We start from the raw sequence: 20813 nt of genomic DNA, 5'->3' as shown, positions 1-20813 counted from the left end.
CGAAATTTGCATATTAATTAATTGCAATTAATCGGAAGATTTTGAGAAAAAAAGAGCGAGGGAGGAGGCCCAGTTGCCCTCCAATTTTTTGGTTACTTAAAGAGGCAACTAGAACTTTTAATTTTTTACGAATGTTTTCATCGGTAAAAAATATACGTAACATACGAACTAACTTACGTAATGAACTTCTATATTCATATGTTTTTATTGCGTATATGAGGGGGGTTCACCCCTCGTCGATACCTCGCTCTTTACACTAAAGCTTACTTTTTGTCCCAATTCCTAAAGAATCACCTCTGAATAATAAAGGCCGCAGAATAAATAGTTGAAATTACTAAAAATACTTTAGCTTAAAGAGTAAGGTATTACGAGGAGGTAAATCCCTAATATGCTTAATAATTTTTGTTCCTTTTAAGTTTTAATGCTGCTCCTTACTTTCAGTAGAAAAACTTTTCATATTTACTCTTTCATTGTTTTTTCAAGTAATGCTAGAAAATCCTGCGCCTCCTTCATTGAAATTCTCTTCCCCCATGAGAATTTCCTCCATGAAAATATTCTCCAACATAACCTCCCCCTCAACTCTCCCAGCTAAAATGAAAAAAAACTGAAAACATCAGTACACTCACCAGTAGCCATTACTATATGTAAACACAGGTCAAAGTTTGTAACTTGCAGCCCCTCCCACGGGGACTGCGGGAGAGTAAGTCGTCCACAAAGACATAGTTATTAGGTTTTCCGACTAAAAAAGGATAAAATGGCTATCTCGGAATTTTGATCCGGTGACTTTTGGGAAAAAATGAGCGTGGGAGGGGTTCTAGGAGCCCTCCAATTGTTTTGGTCACTTAAAAAGGGCACTAGAACTTTTAATTTTTGTTAGAATGAGCCCTCTCGCTACATTTTAGGACCGCTCAGTCGATACGATCACCCCTGGAAAAAAAACAACAAAAAAACAAACAAATAAACACGTATCCGTGATTTGTCTTCTGGCAAAAAATGCGAAATTCCACATTTTTGTAGATAGGAGCTTGAAACTTCTACAATAAGCTTCTCTGATACAATGAATCTGATGGTGTGATTTTCGTTAATATTTTATGACTTTTAAGGGGTGTTTCCCTCTGTTTTCTAAAACAAGGCAAATTTCCTCAGGCTCGTAACTTTTCATGGGTAAGACTAATCTTGATGAAACTTAAATATTTAAAATCAGCATTAAAATGCGATTCTTTTGATGTAGAGTTTCATTTCTTAGAGTTTCGGTTACTATTGAGCGGGTCGCTCCTTAGTTCGTTACCACGAACTGTTTGATCCAATCAGCTAAATTATATTTATTTCAAATAGCACCAAAGAAAAAAAGGGCGAGCGATTTCACTTTTGTTTTTCTAATAGGTTAATCTATTAAATTTACATTGATTCAATTCTTAATAAGAACTATTCTAGTTCACAAAAAAGACAAATTATATGAAAAATCAAAGAAATTACCAGAAATGTAGTACATCTCTTAGTATTTGGGACTGGATGAGAGAAGAGTCCAAGCGACTCAGTCCCCCACCGTACTAGTGGGGCCATTTCACAGATTTCAACTGGGGGAGGGGGCAAAATATATTGTAAAAAATTAGAGGTCCGAATTCATCCTAATTATTTTCATTTTCAGTTGAAGTTACAAAAAAGCCATTTGGTACCAAGTACCAAAAAATGAAAATAACGAAAAACGTATTTTTAAAATATAACGAGTAAGAAATTCTTGGGGAATACCTCCCTTCCCCCTTTCAATTTGCGCCATTTCGTTGCGCTTCCCTGTTTGCTATAGATGGTCTTTTCTAGCTTTGTTACAACACAACTACCAGAAGTTTCTACGAAAATTGATGTTCTGGGATGTACAGGATTGAGAATGAGATAGAGATGTACGAAACTGATGATAATACTAGGATTGGGTGTCTATATTATTAACTCACGCGTATTATTAATTCACAGTTAGGCACAAACCTTACTTTATATAATACGTAAGCCTCCAAAGCTCCCAGCCAGTCACGGATCTAGAAATACTTCTTGAATATTAGGCACGTAAACAATTGTTTTGAGGGAGGGGGGTCTGATAAAAAAAAATTTTGATAATTTGGATAAGGGGTGCCATAAAATAAAAAAAAAACTTATTTAGGAGAGTGAGAGGGGTTGAAGACCCTACTACATAGTCCTTGCATGATATTATACAAAAAGCATACGAAAAAGCATCAAAACACAATCTGTTCGTAAAAACACTTTAGATTAATTTCAAAACACTTTAGATTAGAACATCTTTAGATAAATTCCCAAGTTAATCAGGGTTCTTGTGACATTAGGGTCTGGAATCCATACCCTAGGCAAAGTCATATCCAGGATTTTTGTTTAAAGGAAGGAGGGCTAACGAAAAATCTTTACGAAGTGCATCAAATATTTTTATATGCATTTCTGCTACTTTGCTGAGTTTGACAAAAGTGTGGGGGGGGGTCAACCCCTGTATACCCCCGGATACGGTTTTTCGTCTAGGAACATGTCAATGCATGAATCCTTGAAAGGTTGAAACTAACTACACCCATTCTCCGTTTATATTAAGGAAGATATAAAGTTCCACAATAAATTTCAGAACGCAAATACCGGTACACGGAATAAATTTGTGTAAATTAATACCTCTTCGAGCTGTGTTATCAACTCTACCGTCAATAATATGTCTCGTTTGAACTGAAAATTTTGTTTTGACATATTCAAAGTCACGTTTGCAAATTTGATGATCAAGAAAGTTGAATTATTTCGCATAAAAAGCAATTTTTTCGCTAGTAAATTGCAATGCAAACTTGATTTGGCACATATTTTACGAAGGTTGAAATAAGTACTGTAATTGAGTCTACAAGAAATATATGCAAACGTCAAACACAGTGAAATTTCAAATTTGTATTGTTTCTCAAGTCGTGTAAAACTACATTTTGTATATAGTATTATTATTTTTTTGTGAAAGCACATAAAAAAAACACTCTCAAGACTTTGCTGATAATTCAGGGCACTGAATAATAATTCAAGGCACTGACCTATACTGATATAGTCATTAAGGATACATGGACTTCCCTTTTTGAACATTTCCCCATTTCCCCATTTCTCAATAAAAGAAAGTGCACTTGGTGCCTTTTTCCCCGTATTAATTAAAGAAACTTCCCGAAAAAGAAGTTTTTCAAAGAAAATCAAAGGTCATATTAAACTTATGATCAGCAGATACAAATACCTATTAAAATTCAAGCTAGAAACGAAAAGAAATTACTATTAAAGAAAAAATGAAACCCAAAACGAACAGGAATTAAAGAAACAATCACAGCAAAAAATAAACAATAAGTACTAATATAAATGAATAGATAAATCTTAAAACGAGTAAAGCTTAAATTGAATATGCAAATAAAGCTTAAAACAGAAACAAAATTTGCTATGGAAGCATAAATGAAACCCAAATGACCAGAAATTAAATAAACAATCATAGCAAACAAACATACAATAGGTACTAATATAAATGAATAAATGTATCTTAAAACGAGTAAAGTTTAAATAAGGGCACTAGAAATTCCGATCTAGAGTTGAAATAGCCCTCTCCGAACTTTGTGTGACCATCCCTTCCATATAAACCTTAAATGTTCCGGGGCAAAACTTTCAACACTTGCCCCCAAGTTTGGAGGGACTCTGTTATTCCTGGAGGTTATGTTACATGATCTTTGGTCTATTTTGAGCAAAATGGCTATATAAGAACTTCGATCAGACGTATTTGGGGAAAAGAGGGTTGGGGGAGGGGCTAGTTGCTATCGGATCACTTTTGATTCTTAAAAAAGGAATTATAACTTTCAATTTTTAATCATTTTGTACGACCACCTCTTCCATAAAAGCTCTATATAACCCCGGGGGATAAGCTACAACCCTCCCCCTGGCCTCTGGGGGTGGTTAATTTGACATTGGACTATTTCAAACAAACTGACTATCACAAATTTTGATCGGATGCACTTGAAGAAAAAGCGTGTGTGTGTGTGTGTGTGTGGAAGGGTCGACGCCCTCCAATCACCTTTGACTCATAAAACGATAATTATAACTTTTAATTTCCAATCAAATGAGCCGCCTCTGAAGTTCATACGATCATTCCCTGCATAAAGACTTATATGCCACTGGGACGTAACTTAAAAGACTTGCCTTAGCGCTCTGGGGGGTTGTGTTGATCAACGCAGTTTTCGTTATCTGACTTTTGAACTATCTTTAACAAAATATCTTTCTCAAATTTTTTATCAGATGGTTTTGGGGAAAAGGGCTCGGAAGGAGGGGGTAGTTGCCCTCCAATCTCTTTTGACTCTTAGAATGTGAACTAGCATTTTCAATTTCTGATCAAATGAGCTCCCTCTGAATTTCACAGGAACACCCCTTCCATAAGAACAATATATGCTCCCAGAGCATAACTTACAACGCCTGTCTCGGGCCCAGTGGGGTCGTGTCGACCCCGAAGTTTTGTTATCTAATCTTTGAACTGTTTTTAACAAAACGAGGATTTCAAAATTTTATTGGATGCATTTGTGGGAAAAGGCGTGGGGGGGTAGTTGCCCTCTGATCATTTTTGACTCTTAAAAGGGCGCTAGAACTTCCAGTTTCCAATCAAATTAGCCCATTCGAAGTTTATAAGACTACCCCTTTCACATGAAGTACATCTGGGAAAAAATAATAAATGATGAATTATTGGGGCCCTGTGGCCTTTACTATAGGCAACGCTGTTGCGTTGCCTCTGAAGAAAAACAAGCAGGATTTGTCATTGGAAAGGGTGGGTAGAATGTTTGATCCTGGATGTCTCTGAAAAGGCTAAGGGTATTGTGATGAAATTTCGACGAGTTTTTAGCTAAATGCAAAGACACTATGTGCTTTCAGGTTATCTAGAAGATGTAACTGTAATAACATAGGAACCATTAAGGGTATTAACTTTAAACTTTCAGAGTCACTACACCTACAACTATCAAAGTGACTGCTACTTGCAACCGCTACTGCGTGTAAAATTACTTCTGACGACGACTAATTGTAAATATGCCTATTTGTGACTTCAACAATGACTACTTTTGACTGCAACAACTTGAAAATGCGACTCAGGTAACTCAAGACTGTGACTGCAACCACACATTTTATTCTAAAAAAGAATGTACGTGAATTTTGAAAAAAAAAGCTTAAAATCCTCCGAAAATGACGTCACAGCAGAACTGACGTCATTTTTCGGAAGTTTCTGTTTTTTTTTTAATTTCTATAATTTTGTTTTCATATTAACATTTTACTGTTAAGACCAATGAAAATAATAATGACAATACTTGAATTAATGAACTTTTTCAGGGAACTGACTGTATGTCGAACTGCAAGCTTTGTGAATAATATGACCCGCCAGAATATTTTTATTTGGGGGGAGGGGGTCACAGGTGGCAAATGTTAATAGGAACTTCGTTTTCAGCAATTTTAAATGGTGATATTTCTCTTTCTCTCTTTATATAAAATATTTCAATTAATGTACTTATAGTTCAGCGAACCGTATTGTAGAGGTTCTGATGAATTCATCCGTGCAGAAGATCAAAAGTCATAGGGAATTTCCATCCATATGAACAATAATGACCCTCTTCGTCCCCCAAAATTCTACAATGAAAATATCAGTAAGTACATTTTTCAAAAAAACACTGTTCATTTTTATGTGTTTAATTAAATTTCATAAAATGGTATAGTTCTATGTTAAAATTTTTATCAATCCTCTCTGTCGAGTTTTTGATGGGTAACAAAGTTTAGAGAAAAATATTTTTTTTAAAGATAATGATAAAAGTATGTCGAGTAACGTAAAAGTATATAGATATGAAAAAGTGAAATATTTTCAAAAAATGCACAAAACAATAGCCTACTTAAAAAAATAAGATCGGAACTCCTAGAATTTAGTTTTATTGAGCAATACCGAAGTGTTGAACACACATTATTGAACAGTATCAATATATCGATATTTATTATCAAACACCGATACTTTTAACGCCTTCAGGATATGTAACAATAAAGTAAAGCATTTTAAAAGTAGTTTGTTCAAAGTAAAGCGTTAAAAGTAAGATGAAGAAAATTAAATAAGAATTTCTAGTGCTGGGCGTTATTGAGAAAGGCTGTAAATGTTTAACCTTATTGAGTATTATTGATATTTTCTATCTGATTTTGAACACTAAAACCGATACATTTGATTGCTTTATCTATATACTTTATAAGTATAAGAAATTTAAGTGTTGTCAGAGCAAACAACTATATCAATATGATCACTCATGCAAAAAAGGAATTAAAAATAGTAGTAAAACACAAAAAAGCAACAGTTCTGAGGTAAAATATAAAGTTGAACATTTTCTTTTGTAGTTGCTTCAGCTATGGTCTCATGGGTACTCAGACATGCTAAATTTGATGCTGCATTTTTTGTTTTATTAAGATTACCCCATTTTGAACTGTTTTGGTTCTTTTTTCTATAATTTGGTAAACTTTCTTGTGTACTAATAACTTGGGATGTTTAATGTTCAAATTGAAAAAGAAGAGATTTAGAATCACCATCAAAAGCCGATTCTTTGATATAATGTTATTAATATTAGGTTCCAATGCTTTTGTTATTTCAATCGAATGAGCCCCCTCCGAACTTTATACGACAAGTCACGGTTGGTAAGCATGGTTACTTCCACCACACTAGCACAAGGCTAAATAATAACATTATTTTAAAACATTAAGTTTAGTGGAAGAATTCTATTTTGCTAATTTTAATTATTTGATATTGTCATGTTCGTTTAAAGTAGTGTTGGGAGACATTTTGATTAACCGATATATCGATATTTTCATATTCAATATTCGATATATCAAAACCGATATTTTTTATAAGGTTTTTGCCCAGATTAACTTTTGGCTTTGCCAGCGTTCAATAGCGAATTGTAATTAAAGGGTATTTTGCGTAATTTTATTTGAACTTTCGAATAATGCATAAAATGCAACAGTAAATAGAAAATTTTATTCAATAAATGAATAACAAGAAACCAAAATTTGAAATTACTCTAGCTCAGTACAAAGAGCAATGAACTACTGGCTATTAAAATAGGCAACATTTTAATGTTTTCCCTGAGGGTCGGTTCTGTTTTTCAGTGATTAACTAACAAATCTTGGAAAACACTCAGAAGAGCTACTGAGGGGGGGGGGCACGGACACTAATTTCGTGACAACGTCGGTTAGGTAGTTCTGACGTCTCATACTACGAGACTTGAGTGGATAAGTTTTAGTTGGAAATATAGACTCTCTATTGCAAATCTGCCCAGCCGTGATCTGCTGGTGATGGTGTGCTTGGCATTGACTACTGAAGATTCGTGTTGTCAACCCCACAATCTGGCTTGATTCTGTTGTGGCTAAAGCACAGGACCTGTCGCGGTACTTACAACTTTCTTCTTTTTTCTTTTTTTTTGACTGTCTATTGAGAAAAAAAAATTATTTACATTTGACTTGCAATAGTAAAATATTATTTTAATAACAAATTTGCAAAAATATTTAAGAAAAACCTTAAGCTCCTAGAAAATGAAGTCTCGCAAACCTGACGTCAGAGGGGTTTCTGGCTCTTTTTAAAATAAATTCTGCAAATTTGTTTTCATACTAACATTTTACTACTAAGACTAGCGAAAATAATAATTAACACACCTGAATCAGCTACAGATGGCAATTTCTTCTCACTAGCCAGTTACTTTTTTTTTAGATACTATTTTAAACTATTTGGTAAAATTCTAGTTAATTGACTTCTTGCTATCTCAGAAAGAGTTTAAGCTAGGAAAATGAAACTTTCAGGGATTAATCTACAGACTAAAGTATGTCCCTGGAAGATGCTTTGAAGTACCTACCTCCACTCCTTCTCCCTCTAGAGGGCCCTGACCTTTGATGACCTTTAAAAATATGTGTGTTATTAAAGTGAAACCTTGCAAAATAGATCCTTTGCTTAATTGAGGTACAACAAAATTGTTTTCAGCTTCATAACTATGCTCAGTTCCATTTTATAAGGTTTTAAAGATATGCAAATACATTTCCTAAAAAACATCATTGATATGGCTCAAAATTCTACTCAAATAACAGGAATTGCATTTTCAGAACAAAAGGCAGAGAAAAAGCGGCTGGTAACTGAAAATTAAGGTAAAATGTTGTTTCGTCAAAATTTCAATAGGTATAGACATGTCATGTAGGCAAATTTCAGGGCCCTCTAGAGGGAGAAGGAGTGGAGGTGGGTACTTTAAAATACCTTCCCAGTACATACTTTAGCCTGTAGACCCATCCCTGAAAGTTTCATTTTCCTAACCTAAACCCTTTCCGAGATAGCAAGAAGTCAATTAACTAGAATTTTACCAACTATTTTACTATGGGCTATTTTGAGCCCTTTTAGGCCTTCAAAGTCAAACTGTAATCTCCGCCAAAAGCAATTATCGTCTTTTGAAAGAATATAAAAAAAACGGCATCTAGTGATGCATTCACTTTCAGTTTAACTAAACTATGTTTTCAACTGCAAATTTACCTTGCTCTGAACAGTTTGCCGGACGATGTACATTAGTATATAAAGATAAATAATACGGTATTGGGCTTTAGAGCTCCTACAGGCAGTACAGATCCGCGTTCGATGATCCTGACCCTTGAGCCACGAAGTGCAATAGGGGGGGGGGAGGCTCGGGACCAGCCATCCTGTGCTTTCGCACGCCCTTCCTGTTTACCTTCCCTAGATTTCTCCAGGTGCCCATTTAGAGTTCGACTGTGGCTGAGTTTACAGAGTAACGCCACTATCCCCCTCCAAATCAAATAGCCAGTGACACCGAGACTCGAGCCCCTGTCGACACGGACACAAGATTTTAGGTCTAGCGTGCTAACCGCTCGGCTACGACGGCAGTTCCTAGTCGAGTATATACCCAACCTCTGTGTATACCCTTACCCAACTTCAAATTATAGAATCATTATATTCCTTTCTCAACTTTATTATACTACTTGACAATTGTGCACTGAAACTGAAGTGCACTGTATAAGTTTTTACGCTACAATTTTGTGGATGTTGTAAAATACAATTATCCTTGCAATTAACTTGTTCTTATGTCTAAACCATTGCAAAATGATAATGCATCCTTTCGAAATGTTCATTGATCGGATCTTTAAAGTTTTTGCATCACATCAGAAGAAGCATTGCCGAAGTTCAGTTTCTCATTTTACCAGGGATCGAAAAATCCTCAACACAATGATATGACCTTTGATTGAGAGGGGGAAAGCAAATAGATACGCATCCATGATCACTCTTTACGAAAAAATAATTTTTTTGCATTTCTTAAGCTGGAGGATGGCTCTCAGATTTTGGAGTTGGCTCTCAGATTTGCTTAATCTGACGCATTTTTTTGCTTTTCTAGAAAGAGACAGACATTCTCCGGCTCATAGCTTTTGATAAGCAATGTTAAATTTGATAAATGATTTCGTTAAATGATTTTCTTCCAATGATTAGAAACTCATATTTTGATACTTTTATTAGTTTTTCAACTGTGTACTTTATCTTTGTTAGAACTCGATAGTCTTTGTTTAACATAGTTGTAGTCGCGGGCAGTTTAAAACGAAGCAATTTACGCTCTACTGTTTTCCAAGCCAATTGTCGAAGGCCTTAAAATCACCTACAGTGAATTCTAATGTGATGATTCACTCATTATAATGAGTTATTTCAATATATTCCAAATAAACTAAACAATTATAGACATGTTTTTAACATTAAAATTTTTTCTATTTTTGTGTCCCAAAATACTTTGATTTACAAGTTTTGCTGTCGCACTGTGACTATTACAAAATATAGAATGTTATTTTTTAATATGCTTAATGATATGATAGGCTTAAACAATTCCTTATACGGATAGAAAATTGCCATCGAATTTTGCATTAACAAATATTTTTAAGTGGAATTCGAGTCAATTTTCTCCTACGTTTAAAGGCCTTTTCGATTAAATTCGTCTTTCCTACAAGGATAGGTAAAATTCAACAATTTATTGCCTGTAATTGCAATCGACTACAGTCAGTACTAAGTAGGGCTGATGCTAGGGTTGGTGGTACCTGGGAAAACCACCCTTTCCCGACTCCAAAATAAATATAAAAAGCACAAGTACCCTCCAAGACGCCTCCCAGCAATGGTACCCGGTGCAGCTTGCCCGGTCTCCCCCTCCTCTTTGGTCGCGGCTAGTACTAATGATCATGACCTGACTTAAATCAACGAACCCTCAAAGGAGCCTAACTGCAATGATCTTGCTTGGCAATATTTTCAGAAGGTTAATAGAGGAAAAAACTAATTTTTACACTTGTATTTTATTAGTTTAAATTACTGGCATTATTAAACAATCCTTTTGGGTCAAAATCATCACCACGCTTTTGTCATTTGAATCTACTAATTAGTATAAAAATTAAAAGAGCTTTAACAAACTTAGATTAAACTAAAGACAAGAAAACACATGATTATATCTAATTGTGGCTCAAAAAAAAAAAAATCGGGATAAGGAGCGAGATGTGTTTTAGTTTTAGTAAACAGTCAAACTTCAGCGTAAAGAGCAAGGTATTGGGGACGGGGCAACCCTTCATATACGGAATAATTTTTCTTCGTTTTTCAAATAATGCCGGTAAATCTGGCTCGCCCTATATGAAATATATCCCTTTCTTTTGCAAAACTCCTCCGTGGACATTTTATCCAACATAAAGTGCACCGTCTCCCGTCAAGTTTCCTCCAGACAGCTCTATCCTCGCTGAGAATCCTCCCTCCCTGTAAAAATACTCTAATCGATTTCTTGATCACTCCAGAAATGCCCCCTTCTGTGGAAATTATTACCCAGAAAACAAATCCTGCCGAAAAAAGCCCCTCGATAATTCCCGCGGAACATCTCCACATGAAAAACTTGGCAAAGAGAGCACAAGACAATTAAAAAGAATTTCATATAGTAGTTCTGTTAAATCCCTCAGTGTAATATTCCCCTAGAATATTCACCCTCCTGGAGTTTCCATCCCCAGAGAAATCTACCCAAAACACAATCTTCCCCCTACCAAAAAAAGAGGTCTGTATATTTCCCAATAACAAATAATATACGTAAACAACGGACAAATTTCATAACTTACAGGCCTCTCCACATGCACTGTGGCGGTCATTTTATACCAAAAGACATAATTATTAGATCTTTAAATTATACTGAACAAAATGTCTATATCCAAATTTTGATCAGATCATTTTGGGGGAGATATGGGCTTGGGAGGGGGCCCAGTTGCGCTCTAATCTTTTTGGTCAATGAAAAAAAGAAACTAGAACTTTTAATATCCATTCGAATGAACCCTCTCCCGATATTCTAGGACCACTGGGTCAATACGATCACCCCTGGGGAAAGTTTTTCAGATCCCGAATGTTTTAATTATTTTAGAGCGATATTAAGTAGTCCTTTTAGGCCGAGATCGTTACCCATAGCTCGATGATTTGTATTTATGGATTAGTATAGATTTTTTATTCTTCAAATGCTATACGTATAATATGCTATATACTATATAAATACTAAGACAAATGACAAATATAACTCTACTAATACTATATAAATAACAAATACTATACGTAAACAATTGGCAAATTTCATAACTTACAGGTCTCTCCCCACGGACTGTGGTGGTCATTTTACACCTAAAGACATAATTATTTGATCCTTTAACTATACTAAACAAAATGGTTATCTCAAAATTTTGATCTGTAGGGAAAAATGGGCGTGGGAGGAGGTCCAGTTGCGCTGTACTCTTTTTGGTCAATGAAAAACGGCAATAGAACTTTTAATGTCCATTCGAATGAACCCTCCTGATATTCTAGGACCACTAGGTCGATACGATTACTCCTGGGGAAACAATTTTCAGATCCTGATTGTTTTATTAGACTAAATTATTTTAGAGCGATATTAAGTAGTCCTTTTAGGTCAAGATCATTACCAATATCTCTATGGATTATTATATGCATATCATTATTATTATATTTATGGATTAGTATAGATTTTTTCTTCTTCATATTTCACGTATCAGTCAATTCAGATTTCATCCGGCAACTATCTCAGATCTTTTCTGATCTTGATTGTTTTACTACATTAAATTATTTTCGAGCGTTGTTAAATAGCCCTTTTAGTTCAAGATCGTTACTAATACCTTCATCATTTTTACTTATGAATTAGTATTCCATATTTCACTCATCAGGTCTATTCAGATTTCTTTCAGATTACTTCAGGTCCTGATATTTTAATAGTCTAGATTATTTTCAAGTATCATTAAATAGTCCTTTTAGGTCAAGATCATTACCCACACCTCCGTCATTTAGATATACGAATTAGCATAACAATCAAAGAAGCCTTAAATACACGATAAGGTTTAATTAAAGACAAGGAAATGAATGGTTATTGCTCCATGGCATTTTATCGTTGCTCGAAAAAAAATTACAAAGACGAGTTTGTAATTTGAAATAAAAAAAAAAGATTACGATTTTTTTTATACTAAACGATTTCTTCAAAAACAGAGCAGCGGCGACTTTAACTTGAGGTTACATTTCTTTTGTTTGTTGTTTTGTACGATGACAAAAAAAAAACTTTATTGTGCAAGGTATTATTTTACACATTAACAGAAAGTCATGAGAAGAAATAACCAGGAATTTAGACCATCGAAATATTTAATGAAATTTTAGTCAGAATTACTGTTTCTAGAGAACACAGGTCCTTGGTTTTCCTCTAATATATAAAAATAGTGGGGAAGTCTGAAAAAGAGGCTTCGAACAAGGTGTGAAGGTTTTAGGCAGTGCTATATATTACCCTTGACCTCCACCCCCTCCTTCTTAAAGAAACTGAGATTTTCACAGTTGTTCTGACATTCTATTTTGTTTATGATTTTTATACATTGTGTATAAATATAAAATATATTTGTGGAATGGTTTTGAATGCATTTCAAAGTTTACGGACCACCCCCCGAGACACAAATTTGTACGCAGGCAATTGTATATCCCACTTGTTAGGTATGTTTACAGTTACCTATTAAAAAAAAAAGTTGAAGTTCGATTAGAGCTTTATTATTATAAGGGCTTAAGAACATTTTAGAATTACTACTTAACTGCTTTTTCTTAGTATTTGGTTGCGTAAACGACTTCGAATTAAGTGAAGTAGCCTACTTTTATTAACTAAATATATAGATTTCATGTCTCAGACTGACTATTCGTTCATAGTAAAGGGGTTTATCCAGCTGAGAATTCGGCCGCAACGCAGAAGTGGCCTAGTCGGTCACGTAATGTCCGACTTGTACTCTCTGGTGCCTCTTAATAAGAGAGGTATACATACTTTATTCGAAGAATCATTCAAATATTAAATAAAAAAAACTAGTTTTTTTAACTGAAAGTAAGGAGCGACATTAAAACTTAAAACGAACAGAAATTACTCCGTATATGAAATGGGTTTTCCCCTCCGCAATCCCTTGCTCTTTATGCTAAAGTTTTTAATTGTTTTAAAAATTAGAATTGTGACAAAGAGTCAAACTTTAGCGTAAAGAGCGAGGGATTGCGGAGGGGAAAACCCTTTTCATATACGGAGTAATTTCTGTTCGTTTTAAGTTTTAATGTCGCTCCTTACTTTCAGTTAAAAAAACATAGTTTTTTTTATTTAATTTCTGAACGTTTTTGAATTAATACATGTTTGATTTTGGCTCTCCGCACATAAATTATTAAAATGAAACTTGCATACTAATTCTTTTTTTTTTGGCTAAATGGCTTTCTCTTAATTTTGATCAGACGATTTTGAGAAATAAGGGGTGGGGAAGGAGGCGTAGTTGCCCTCCAATTTTTCGGTTACTTAAAAAAGCAACTAGAACTTTTAATTTTTAACGAACGTTTTTATTACTAAAAAATATACGTAACTTAAGAATTAACTTACGTAACAAACTTTTATACTCTTACTAAAAATACTTTAGCATAAAGAGCGATAAACTTTAGCATAAACTGCTACTCCTTACTTTCAATTGAAAAACTTTTTCATGTTTATTTTTTCATTGTTGTTTTTTTATAGTAATGCTAGAAAATCCTGCGCCCTTTTCATTCAGTTTCTCTTCCCCCATGACATATTCCTCCAAGGAAAGATCCTCCCACATAGCCCCCTCCCCTCAACCCAACCCCCCAAACCAAAAGAATCCCACTGAAAACGTCTGTACGCTTCCCAATAACCATTACTGTATGTAAACACTGGTCAAAGTTTGTAACTTGCAGCCCCTCCCCCAGGGACTGGGGGGGGTAAGTCATCCCCAAAGACATATTTATTATGGTTTTCGACTATGCGGAACAAAACGGTTATCTCGAAATTTTGACCCGTTGACTTTGGGAAAAAAATCAGCGTGAGAGGGGACCTAGGTGCCCTCCATTTTTTTTGGTCACTTAAAAAGGGCACTAGAACTTTTCACTTTCATTATAATGAGCCCTCTTGCGACATTCTAGGACCACTTGGTCGATACGATGACCCCTGGGAAAAAGAAAAAAAAAACAAATAAACACGCACCCGTGACCTGTCTTCTGGCAAAAAATATGAGATTCCGCATTTTTGCAGACAGGAGCTTTTAATTTTTGCTATAGGGTTCTCTGATACTCTGAATGCGATTTTCGTTAAGATTCTATGACTTTTAGGGGGTGTTTCCCCCTTTTTTTCCAAAATAAGGTAAATTTTCTTAGGCTCGTAACTTTTGATGACAAGTACTAAATTTGATGAAACTTATATATTTAAAATCAGTATGAAAATCCGATTCTTTTGATGTATCTTTTAGCATCAAAATTCCGATTTTTAGAGTTTCGTTTACTACTGAGCCGAGTCGCTCCTTACAAGAGTTCGTTACCACGAACTGTTTGAAAGAAGGCGATAACTGGCATGAAGCATTTGTATATTTAAGTAATGATTTTTTTCAGAGTAATTAAGAACTAAATAGGCTACTTTTAAGGCAAGTATTTGTAGACATTTTTTAAGTTTACTTTATTGTGAATGTTATCTTTTTATTTTCAGTTAATTTTTTAAATATTGTGTTTTCAAACATGGTTGAGGTTGAAATCTTGGTATAAACACTGGCAATAGTGAAAGTCGTAAACATGAATAACAATGTTTTTTTTATTTGTTTAAGGCTTTTTAATTTTTTTATTTTGAACAATATTTCCAACTGCAAAGCAATTTTAATGAAACCTATTTTACCAAACTGTTAGATTTTTGTTCCATACTTTAGGAAACCATCCAAAAGTTATCTTGAAAAGTTCAGAAGAGGGTAAGGCCAATGTGGACGAAAAAGGGAGGGAAAGAAATCAGGCCTACTGAGGCCTTGTTCCTGTGTCCAATATTTTTGTTTAGATACGAGTGTTCAAATAGCTATTCTTTCAGCGTAGTTCATATATTTGTTTTACTTAATAATTGGCTATTTGTTTTCAACGTGATTTTTATTTGAATTGAAACAGTTATTCATCTTTAGTTCAAATGAGACTCCGTTTTCAAAATCAAGTGTAGGAAATAAGTTTTTCGGGCTTAAAAATAATCCAGGCACCCTTTTAAAATTTTCAGGAGAGGATAGACTAACCATGCACAATAAAACGGGAGGGGGAGAAGATAAAGCCTATTAAAGTCATGGCCCTATAGAAGTTTTGAGTTTTGTTTGTGTATTTATTAAATATGTCATTTTTCTAGGGCAAAAATATGGCAAATCCTATAACTGCTTTCGTAAAAAGGGAATATACCACTCGGTGCCTTTTTTTTATGCTCTTTATGAATATAATAATCACTTCTACCTTACATTGGGTTTTAAGCACTTTTTTTTAGCTCTTAAAAATGACGAATTTTTCAAAAAACTATGACAGTTCATATAGCTGACTTACAATAAAGCGAACATACCACTTGATGCCTTTTTTATGTTCTTTACGAATATAATAATCGCTTCTACTACAAATTCAAATTTAAGTACTTTTTAAGCTCTTAAAAATGACGAATTTTCAATTAAAGTACGAGTTATCCATCGTTTCTGACAAAATAATACTACGTTTTATCCGCGCCGTTTTCAACAAAATAATACTGCATTTTCTCAGTGCTACCATTATCTATATATATAAAAATAAGTTGTCTGTGTGTGGATCTGTGGATGGATCAGGTGACGTCATGTTTGTTCGCATATGACGTCTGAATTATTTCACACTAATACAAAAGAAGAAAAAAACTAAAAAAGGTAAAAACTACAAAAAAAAACTAAAAAGAAAAAAAAACTAAAAAAGCTAAAAAACTAAAAAAAACTAAAAAAAGGTAAAAATCTAATAACTAAAAAAAACTGAAAAAAATAAAAAAAAGGCAAAAACTACAAAAAAAATAAAAACTAATAAAAAAACTAAAAAAGCTAAAAAACTAAAAAAACTAAAAAAAAACTAAAAAAAGGTAAAAAACTAAAAAAAACTAAAAACTAAAAAAGAAAAAAACTAAAAAAAAGGAAAAAACTGAAAAATAAAAGAGAAAAAGAAAACTAAAAAAATATGAATAAATATATATAAAAATAAGTTGTTTGTGGGTTATGTCTGTCTGTCTGTCTGTCGAGTGACGTCGTGTTTGTCCGCATATGACGTCTGAATTATTTCACACTAATACAAAAGAAGAAAAAAAACTAAAAAAGGTAAAAACTACAAAAAAAAACTAAAAAGAAAAAAAACTAAAAAAGGTAAAAAACTAAAAAAAAACTAAAAAAAGGTAAAAAACTAAAAACTAAAAAAAAACTGAAAAAACTAAAAAAAGGCAAAAACTAAAAAAAACCTAAAAACTAATAAAAAAACTAAAAAAGCTAAAAAACTAAAAAAACTAAAAAAACTAAAAAAAGGTAAAAAACAAAAAAAAACTAAAAACTAAAAAAGAAAAAACTAAAAAAAAGGAAAAAACTGAAAAATAAGAGAAAAAGAAAACTAAAAAAATATTAATAAATATAAAAAATATAAATATAAATATAATATAAATTAGCAATCAACAAAGCACCGAGACACAAATGACGACCGGGACACAGGGAGTATAAATGACGACCAGGACATAAGTAAAAAAAAAAACTACAAAAACTAAAAAAATGGTAAAAACTACAAAAAAACTAAAAACTAATAAAAAAACTAAAAAATCTAAAAATCTAAATAAACTAAAAAAGAAAAAAAAGAAAAAAGGAAAAAAATAAAGGAGAAAAACAAAACTAAAAAACGAATGTATATACAGACCGGGACACCGGGATACAAATGACGACCGGGACACAGGGAGACACCGGGACACAAGGAATATAAATGACGCCCGGGACACTCAAAGAGAAATCACAGACTGGAACACCGGGACACAAATGACGACCGGGACACAGGGAATATAAATGACGACCGGGACACAGGGACATAACTACAAAGGGGACGCCGGGGTGCACAGGGGGATATATAAATGACGATGGCGACTCAGGGAATGGTCGATTAGCAATCACCATCAACAAAGCTCAAGGGCAATCATTAGAATCATGAGGTATAGATCTGAATACGGATTGTTTTCCCATGGACCATTATATGTTGCATGTTCAAGAGTCGGTAAACCTGACAATCTATTTATATGCACAGACAATGGGACAGCAAAGAATGTTGTATATTCGCAAGTTTTACGTAGTTAAAAACATATATATATATATATATATATATATATATATATATATATATATATATATATATATATATATCTATATTCACAGGTGGGACATAGGGACACAACTACAATGGCGCGTAACTAATATGGCGCGTAACGACTTACGCGCGCGGGGGGGCTTGGGGGGCGCGAAGCGCCCCCACCAACTAGGTGTTGGGGTGGCGCGAAGCGCCACCCCAACAGCTAGTTTATAATAAGTTTAGTTTGGGTTAGGTTAACAAGTACTTAAATTTGAATTTCAGGTAGAAGCGATTATTATATTTGTAAAGAGCATAAAAAAAGCCAGTGAGTGGTATGTTCACTTTATACGAAAGCCAGTTAATGATTTGCTATAAATTTACCTTTTTTAGTTGGCATTTGAAAAGGATATTCTTTAACAATATTTATTTCAAAAATGATTCAGCCACAATTTAGAACAAACCTATAAAAGTAAAGTGATTTGAAGAATTCAGTGCGCAACCCTCTCAAGTTTGTCTGATCTGGCAACGTCCCATCTGGCAGCACTGTTACGAAGCTATTTTAAATCTGCATTGTAGATATCAAAGTTTGAAATACATAACAATGCATAGCAATCTAAAAAAGTAAGTCATCTGGCGACAATAGCATTTACGTATCCTGGAGTATATATCAGGGGGGGGGGGGGCAATTGAATAAAGAAAGAGGGGAGGTAATGAAAAACAAGTTTTTTTTACACTTTCAACAAGATGTAACAGCAAATCCAAAAAAGTGATTTCGAGAGGATAGGCCCGAGACAACCCTGAACGAGTAGACAACATAAACACTGGTATGAAGCTTGAAAAAAAATTTGATTGAAGCCAAAATTGTTCAAAAGAAACAAAAATAAATGTTGAAATACTGCCCATTTGTTACTTTTAAACTTTGCAAATCGCGACACAAATTTGCTGCTATATATTTTGTTCTCTTTTCAGATTTAGCAAAAAAAAATTTGTTTGGGGGGGGCGAACTGGGTACCCCTTCTTTTGGATACAGCCTGAGCAGAGGTCATTGAAATTAGCCTATTATTAGGGAGGCCTTACTTCTTTAGGTTTTAAGTTCCAAAACTGTATAAGACAAAACAATCCTTTTAAATTTAAAATTACTGACACATCCAAAAACCACACTAGTACTACCGTGAAAAGTCCAATTCAAAGAAAAAGGAACAGAATAGGAGGGGCTTAATTCTCAGATTATCCAATAGCGTTGCAGTATTCGGGATTTCTTGAGATGCTCCAGAGGAGAATAAGCCTTTTCTAGGAGAAGAAGAGAAACGAGATGAACAGCTTGTCAGTAAATTAGAAATAGTCAACCCAACAACATAAATGCTTTTTAGTGATTGCTTTGTTCAAAATCAAGAAATAAATTACATGTGTTCACTTATAATAAGCTCTATAATTTTTATTTATAAGAGGAAGGGGCTACTTGTGTAGCAATTAAACTTTTTTTCAACGTGTGAAAGAATATGTTTCTTCTTCAGGTCCAGTATAATAATTTTGAACCAGATAAAGCAGACATGCATCCATAATTTTCTTGATAGGTAGGTAGGTAGGTATGCGTTTATTTCATAAAAAATTGCTAAAATCGCACTTACAATCAACAACATGTTGCTCGACTTGGGGACCTAAAATGCCCCTGTTCAGAAGCAAAACTACAACAAATAAATGATAACTATTCATTTAAAATCAAATAAATACGCAAAGAATTCAATCTCTAAACACCCATCTCTCATCTTAAAAAAACAAATGGTCTATAACTTCCATATATTAAGAGGGTAAATTAAATGAAAATAAACAAGCAAATAGGGAAATCTTAAAATGCTGATGTTTTTGCAGTGGGGGTTAAGGGCCCAAAGTCCCACCCGAATAAATGCTTATGAGCGTTAGGATTCTAGTAGATTCCGGAACTGACACTGCTTGCCTAAATTTCGTAAAATTATTGTTGAAGGACTAAAAATTCTTAACAAAGCTTCGTGAAAATAAATGCCTTTCGTGGGGGTGGGGGCACACCCTTTCTAAAGCTGAGAAACTATAAAATAATCCCTTGAAAAGGTATTTAGCTCTTAAGTTTTAACTCCTGTAGTAAAATGATGGAAAAGTTGACGCAGTGACACTTTTTCTTGGAGTCTTATCCGATTGAAACATTCGTTTTAGGAATCTGTAAGAGCCTTGACTTCAATACCAGATAAAGGAACAGGGGGAGGGGAAGGGCTGCGGAGATATATTCCGACTTTAAAGGCGAGTTAAAGCATACAACAGTGTGAAGACGGTGCAAAGACTAAACTAAACAAGCCAGGAGGTGATCACACCCCCATCCCTGAATCCAAAGTGTTGCAATTAGGTAGTATTTTTTTCTGCAAATTGCAAGCCTATATTATTGAATTTGGCGCTGACTCGAAGAAATTGAAGCTGGGCTATCAAAAATACGTCTTTAGCTACACCAATGCTTTTCTGGGTGCACTCAATAGCACCGACATTACGGTTACGATATCTTTTACCGAGCAAATAAGAAAACGTCAACTTATATTTCCCTTTATTTTATTTGTTTCTTTGAAGACAATAATCAGTATGTACACATAATTAGCATAGATTAGAGCCACCTTTGTCAAGCTCGCCTTAACTCCCTAAAGGGCATACACAGTAGGCCCATATTGTTTTATGCTTTCGGCCATGCCGCAAATTCAACTCCCAAGCCGCGTTCTTCGACCGTGCATGAAATTTTGCAATGGGCGCATGAGCTGAACTAGGGCTACATCACTTGGCAGTCTTTAATTCCAATAAGAATTTCTATGTAAGGATAACTCTTGCTTAGTTCAGACCATCGATCTTTACCTGATATTTACATCTTTACATATTTTAGATTGCATATACTGCTGCAACTATGATTATTGAGTTACGTATCAATCGGACCGGTTACTTTCCTTTGAAAAAATGACAACCTTCCACAAAACTCCATTTTCGCGAAAAAAAATTGTTTGGCAAGCTACATGAAGACATATTTCAACGGTTTGAACTACATAATTGTTTTTGCAATCATGACCCCAAAACAAAGTTA

The 20813-nt window shown here is 34.2% G+C and overlaps 1 protein-coding gene across 1 annotated transcript in view; it reads right to left on the bottom strand.

Annotated features, from left to right (window-relative positions):
* Window positions 1-18896, bottom strand: part of LOC136032707 (protein Wnt-4-like) — a 171363-nt gene extending 152467 nt beyond the window's left edge. The window contains exon 1 of the mRNA XM_065713011.1: window positions 18803-18896. The gene's annotated coding sequence lies outside the window, so the exon portion shown is untranslated. The remainder of the gene's footprint in view (window positions 1-18802) is intronic.
* Window positions 18897-20813: the final 1917 nt, after the last annotated feature.

Source organism: Artemia franciscana, chromosome 11, assembly GCF_032884065.1.
Source record: "Artemia franciscana chromosome 11, ASM3288406v1, whole genome shotgun sequence".
Lineage (NCBI taxonomy): Eukaryota > Metazoa > Arthropoda > Branchiopoda > Anostraca > Artemiidae > Artemia > Artemia franciscana.
Note: the sequence above shows the minus strand (reverse complement) of the source record. Positions and strands in the feature narration are given on the sequence as shown.